The following is a 6,396-nucleotide window of genomic DNA, read 5'->3' on the forward strand; positions in this document are numbered from 1 at the left end:
CTTGTCCTGAGGCACTGGGGCCTCCTGGCACAGCCCCAGCCAGGCTGGGCACTGTCAGCCCCTTGTCCTGCTCTCAGCATCCCCCCTAGCCCACATCCCAGTGGCCTCAAGGATCTGTTGGAAGGAGTCCCTGGGGAGCCTTGCTCAGCAATGGCCCTGGGGGCTCCTTCATGCTCCCAGGGACTGCAGGTTTTTCAAAAGACTTTGGGTTTGGCTTTTGCCTTGGAGTGTCTGAGAGGTTTGTGCAATCATGGCCTCCAATTATCTGCTGTAATTAGTCCCTTGAGAGCTTTGTACTGATACTCAATGGGGCTCACTAATACTTTGAGATACTCAAGGTTTTTAAGTTACTTTGGATTTTCCTTTCCACACTGAGTCTCTGAGAGGTTTTTGTGTCATCCTGGCCTCTTTTTTTGTCCTCCAAGGAGTCCATGAGGAGCCTGTGTTGGGCATGGACCTCTGTGGCACCCATTCATGCTTTGAGACCCTTTGGGGTTTTCTTCTGACTTTGACTCCTTGAAAGGTTTGTGCAATCTCCTCTCAGGCCCTAAAGTTCCAGAGCTCAGCTCCAAGTGCACCCCAGGGCTCATTAGGATCAAGCAAGTCCTGACAAACCGTGGCTCTGCTTTGATTTCCCCCTGCTCTTGTGCAGTTCATCAAGGAATTCATTTTAATCTTTATGGGAAAATATTTCAAAGAGCTTTTTATAAATCCACTTTCCTATTTTAAAGCGCATCTTTTTCTTGTTCGAGCCGATATCAGCATTCTGTGACTGATAATGACCCAGGGACTCTCCTGAGGAGGTCTGGCCTGGTCAGAGAAGCTGTGCCTTGAGGTCTGGCCGTGGATGATCTTGGTCCACATTCCCCAACCCCTTACCCTGTCTCTCCTCTGTCACCTGGGGCCAGCTTTGCTTCGAGAACTGGCTGCACTAAGGCAAAGAGAGCTTTGTCTTCTTTTATTTTAGCAATCTAAAACTCCTAAGTTCCCCACTGAGAAGAGATACCCTCCTCAATAGTGTGCCAAGACCAAGATGCCATCAAGAGCACTCCAGACTTGCCCTGGGCCAGCTGTGAGGGTGTGTGGCGGCCCAGGGGCCTACCATTGGAGTCTCAGTCCCCCAGGCATGAAGGGCTGGTCCTAAGTAAGAGGAATAGGCTTTCATGTTAAGGTGAGAAACTTGCTTCTCCCACAGATCTTTGCATGCACATGCTGATTTATGTAAAGTTTTGATACCCCATTGGCCCGTTAGCCTAGTTCTCCCATCTCAACTCCTATTGCCCATGTTTTCTTAGACCCTAGAATGTTCTCCTCTCTCTGTCCCTTCATTGGCCCTTGTTTGCTGCATTCCTCCACCCCTGTTTCCCTGCTGGCACACCTGACCTCTGACCCCTCGTCTGCACCATTTTCCCTGTATCCAGGTGTCCCCTGATCCTCTGCTCCACCCTCACTATCCCATATACGACCCTGTGCCCTCAGCCTACACCATGTCTTTGTCCTTGGACCCTTTTTCTCTGTACCCTGTTCCTGTACCAATAAACCCAGTGTGCTGGAGATCATACCAAGACCCATCCTGCCTATTCTGGCAGCTTTCTGAGGTAGCAGTGAGCTTTGGGCTCAAGAGTGCTGGACATTCCAAGGGCCTCAGTAGCGCCATGATGCTGCACATGGCGCCCGAACAGGTACGTGATTTGTTGAGGTCCCTGTGAGCCTCTCCAGCAGTGATCATGCCAGCCAGATGCTGCTGGAAGCTCTTCGCCTTCGGGTCAGCCGCAACACTTAAATGAGACTCAAGTTTTATCGAGTCTCACTGAAGAAGAAGTCGACAATCCCCTAAACATCCATGGGACCAGCTTCACTGACAGCCCCACAAAACCACTTCAGCTGAAGATTGTGCCCGAGAGACTGAGTGACTGAGTGGCAGAGGTGAGGGATTTGAGGTTTGGATTTTCTGTTCCTGTGGGTGGGCATTCCCTCTTCCATTGGGGGGAACCTATGGGAAATACTCAGTCCCAAGCTGAAAAGGATGTTTTTGTTAAGTTTCAGGGAGTTTTGAATTTAGAGGGGAGTTTGTTTTCTGAGGGGAGTTTAAAACGTTTTGTTCACTGGTTGTTGAAGAAGTTTCCTGATATCTCTGTTGATTCTATCTATCAATTATCGTTTTGAGATGCTGTTGGGGAAAAGCTTTGTATTTTACAAACACAAGGGATGTTAAAAGTTGGGAAATGTTATCCACTGTTTCATTCAATTGATGGGATCGTTTCACAAGTTCATGATTCCAACCCTTTTTCCTGGTTTATTCAATCTGATCCCATGTTCCCAAACCCACGTTCCCTAAGAAAAGGACGGGAGATGGAGCCCCCCCTTTGGCACAGACCAAGCCATCTGCCGCCTGCCATCTCCCCTCCTTTTCTGTCCTCTCCTCAGGGTGGTAGTGGTCATACTGACCTGAGATGTTCCTTTGCCCACGTTCTTGCATCCCCTGGTCCTAATTCCTGTTCCTATAACTCACAAGATGGCAATACTCCTGTGATCACCATTTTAGATTCCCTCCCACCTTAGCTCGTCCCCATTTCTGTGGGAGCTCAGCACATCACTCCTGATTTCCAGAGCTACCGAGAGAACCCTTGAGGGGCTTGGGGGTCTTGGAATGTTGCCAAAAGCACCTGGTGTCTTGATTTTGATCCATCTAGGAATGTGCCACCGATGTATGAGGAGATGGAACCTGTGGGAATTACTCAGGTGTGAATGGTGAAGGGAAAACATAGTTAAAGGGTAAATTACAGATTTTGGGGTTTTGGTACAGGGGGGTCGTGGAGACAAGATGGAGGAAACAAGGCATGTCACAAGACTCTTCTTTCTTCTTCTTGTCATCCATCTTCTGCTGTGGTGTTGGCACTTGGGGATTGGTCTGGGGTGAGGGTGTACTCGGTGACGAGGGTGACAGGTATTGGGGATAAAAAGTAAATATGATATACATATTTTTGATATAAAAGATGTGCCCGCCTTGGGGGAAGGTCAGAGTGCCTTTGGCTGCCGTGCTGGTCAGATCCCGGTTGGGCAGAGAAGGGACTTTATAGATAAGATATAATAAACAATTCTGAAGACTGAAAAAACCTGGAGTCCAGACTCATCTTTTGAGGCCCAGCGTGCAAAGAACCATCCTAAGCGTGTGTGGGGACAGAGACGAACAGCCGAACCCCATACAAGACAATTGTTTCTCATCTCGCAGATGCACAGTTCCTGGAGAGCCCCGTTTTACACCGGGGATCTGGAGAACCATTCCTGGCAACTGGGAAAATCCTAGGTGCTCCATCCACCCATAGATGAGGTCTCCAAATTTGCCCCAAAAGTGGCTCCAGCTTTTATAGGCCAAAAAAGAAAGTCCAAGTGACTTGACGCTATTTTTAGCCCAGAAACCCCGGCAGGTGATGGCACACTTCACAATCAGCAGGGACACAGCTAGGCCAAAGCCCAGACCTCTGCTGGGAGCCATTGTCCTCAAACACCTTTCAAACAAACCCCCTTTCAAGAAAGTTTCTTCAAATGATACATTTCTGGCACATAACTACACAGGGTTATGTGAAAGATTCTAAAGCAGCTGCTTTGGAGTCAAAGAGCCAGCATTACGAGTCCTTGTCATCTCTTTGTAGCTAAATCACACTTTGGGGGATTGGAAGGAGTTAGGAAGGAGCTGGAGAGCGGACCTCTGAGTTTTTTAGATGATGCCATTTCTTTTCCTTATCTTCTGCATAGACAGGAAGGGTGAGTGTGGCTCCCATCTCCACCGCATGGCTCACTAGGACACAAGACTTCTAGTTACAAGAGCTTTTAAGGATTTGTTGGCCAATAAGAAACTGCCAACAAGGATATCTATGTTTTTCTTTCAGAGGTGAGACATCAGAAATATTGAAAATGTGTTGCATTTTAAACCAAAGAGGAAAAGAAAGGAAAGCACTCACAGAGGATTTGGCAAAGCCAAGAGATGCCAGTGTGGATTATCCTGTTGGCTGCTCAGTTATTGCAGCCCTTTGCTACTTTACCATTTGTCTTGTTTACAGACTGTGCTCAGATAATTCAGTGATGGGTACAAGAGAAATTTAAAAAATCATAGCTGATAATTAATGAAATATATTACAACCTATGAAAATTTAAATAGATTGTGAAGTATTCACATCAGGGTGATGACAGTTACCACACAGAGACCAAAATAAGCCCTTTTAACAAAACTTCAATTATATCCTTGCTCCTCAAGCCCTACTATCCATTTGTTTGGCTGATGTAGTATAATGTAAAAATACTGTTCAATACCTTGTATTGTTTATACTTTCCAACACTTCTGTGTTCTAAAAGCTCTGAGCTTATTTTGAAAAAAGTAGCTATGATTTTGGAAGTAACATTGCAGTTCTGTGTTTCCTTTTGGTACTCAACTGAAGAAATAAAGGAAAAAAAAGAGCAGAGAAAATCGCTGAGGTGGAAAGTAGATCATAAGGAGCAAAGCTACAGGAAATGAGAACATTACCACTGCCACTGCTTAAGAGCATCTCTCACAAACAGCAGACTGGCTACACTGTCCCAACTCAATCATTTCAACTCTCCATGTTTTTTTTCTTGCTTCGCAAAACTGAGCTGAGCCATTTTTACCTAATATGAATAACAACTAGTAATACACACTTACAGTTCTCTTGTATTACTGCAACAGCACTAGGTACCCTTAGAATTTTTTTGGAAAATTGCAGTGCTCTCCCTAAATTTAAACTGGTTCAAGATATTATTTGTAGCTTATTCTTGAATGTAATTTGTAGCAAAAGTCAAAAAATTATTGCAGATGTTCAGTGACTGGACTGTTATGTGTATGGGATGCACAGGATGATTTAAGTACTGCTTCATTCTGTGTGACTGCAGGCTTTGAAAAGAGTAATCCCACTTGGAATTTGGACTCCATTTGGTCTCAGGAATTATGGATCCAGAGTAACTTGTTAGAAGCTTGTGAAAAAATGTCTCTGAAGTTTACAGCAGAGCTGAAGTGTACAGAAGGATGAGAATTCAATGAATAATTCAATGAATACTTAGAATAAGTTTGAAAAGCATATCCAGTTATCCTACTGTCTATGTCCAGTGACTCTCCACTGTTACAATACAGTGCACAATGTCACCAGGGAAATTGTGAATGTCATCTTCAGACCAATTTATTAACACATTTTATTTTTGATCAGAGTTACTTTCTACAAATTACCAAGCTGTTTTGTCTTTTTGAGGGTCTTGGTTTTTTCGTGTAAGTATTCACATGTATAATACAGGTGGCTCCTGTGTCTTGGTTTGGAAAGACAGGTGTTTGTAAGGAAGGCAGGAGCCTTTCTTGAAATAGAAAAATGTAAACTCCTTCCTTCTGAATTGTTATAAATTTGAAATTAAGGGTGGCTTTCAGGTAAAAATATGGGTGCAGGAATAACAGTTCTTTATCAGAGAAGTGTCAGCGATGGAGAGAGAGGGGGAGACTGACTCGGGGATCAGAATCTGATTTTATTGTGGGATACAAGCACTTATATACTATTTTAGGGGGACTAGTAATGTGTACTACAATGATTAGTTTACAATCACATACACAAACTTATGCAGAAAACAACATCCCTTGCTTGCAGAGTTTAATGGGATTTTCTTTTTCCAGTAAACCCTGATTTAATCTTCTTGCAATCTAGGTCTAATTTTCAAAGTTCTGTTGCTTTTGCCAAGGCATCCTGGTATCAAATCTCTTATGTTAACCAGGTCCAAAGTCCATCATCTGTCTTTTGTCCTCACACATTCCAACATCTTAACACCTGAATTATATTACTGACTGATGGGAATGGTTTAGATTGTACCTCTGTCATCAATGTACAGCTCAGATTCTTAAGGAAGCACCCTGAAGGAGATGATGCCTATTTGGAAAACGTGGGGGTTCCCAGGAGGGGGCACCGCTGATCCAGGGCATCGAGGCGCTGCCTGCAATCGTCCATAACCGCCCCTAAGGAGCCTCCAGGGCTTCACCCTCCATGAGCTGCAGCAGAGGTGTCGGGAAAGGTGACAAGAGCCCGTGGAATGGTCCATGTGACAGGCAGATTAGCCACTTGTAGCTCTTCCAAAACTCCCTCCCACGAAAAGTGAAAAAACTTAAAACAATCCTAAATGTGAAAAACACGTTCACCCTCCTGTGAAAGTGTAAAAAGTTTAATAAAGGACAATGGGAGACCAGGACCATGGAGCAAAGGTTATTACAGCCAGGTGCATCTTGGCACTCAGCCAGGAGCACCCTGTTACCTTTGGGGATTCCCCTGAAATACCTTTTTCCTTACATCAGCCTGTTGCATATTCATAGACCCTCATGCATAGCAAACTTTTCCCCAAACTAGTTTACCT

At 44.7% G+C, this 6,396-nt stretch overlaps 1 pseudogene; it reads right to left on the bottom strand.

Moving 5' to 3' along the window:
- LOC127060601 (zinc finger protein 239-like) overlaps positions 1-6,396 on the bottom strand; it is a 143,021-nt pseudogene that overhangs the window by 113,742 nt on the left and 22,883 nt on the right.

Source organism: Serinus canaria, chromosome 25, assembly GCF_022539315.1.
Source record: "Serinus canaria isolate serCan28SL12 chromosome 25, serCan2020, whole genome shotgun sequence".
Lineage (NCBI taxonomy): Eukaryota > Metazoa > Chordata > Aves > Passeriformes > Fringillidae > Serinus > Serinus canaria.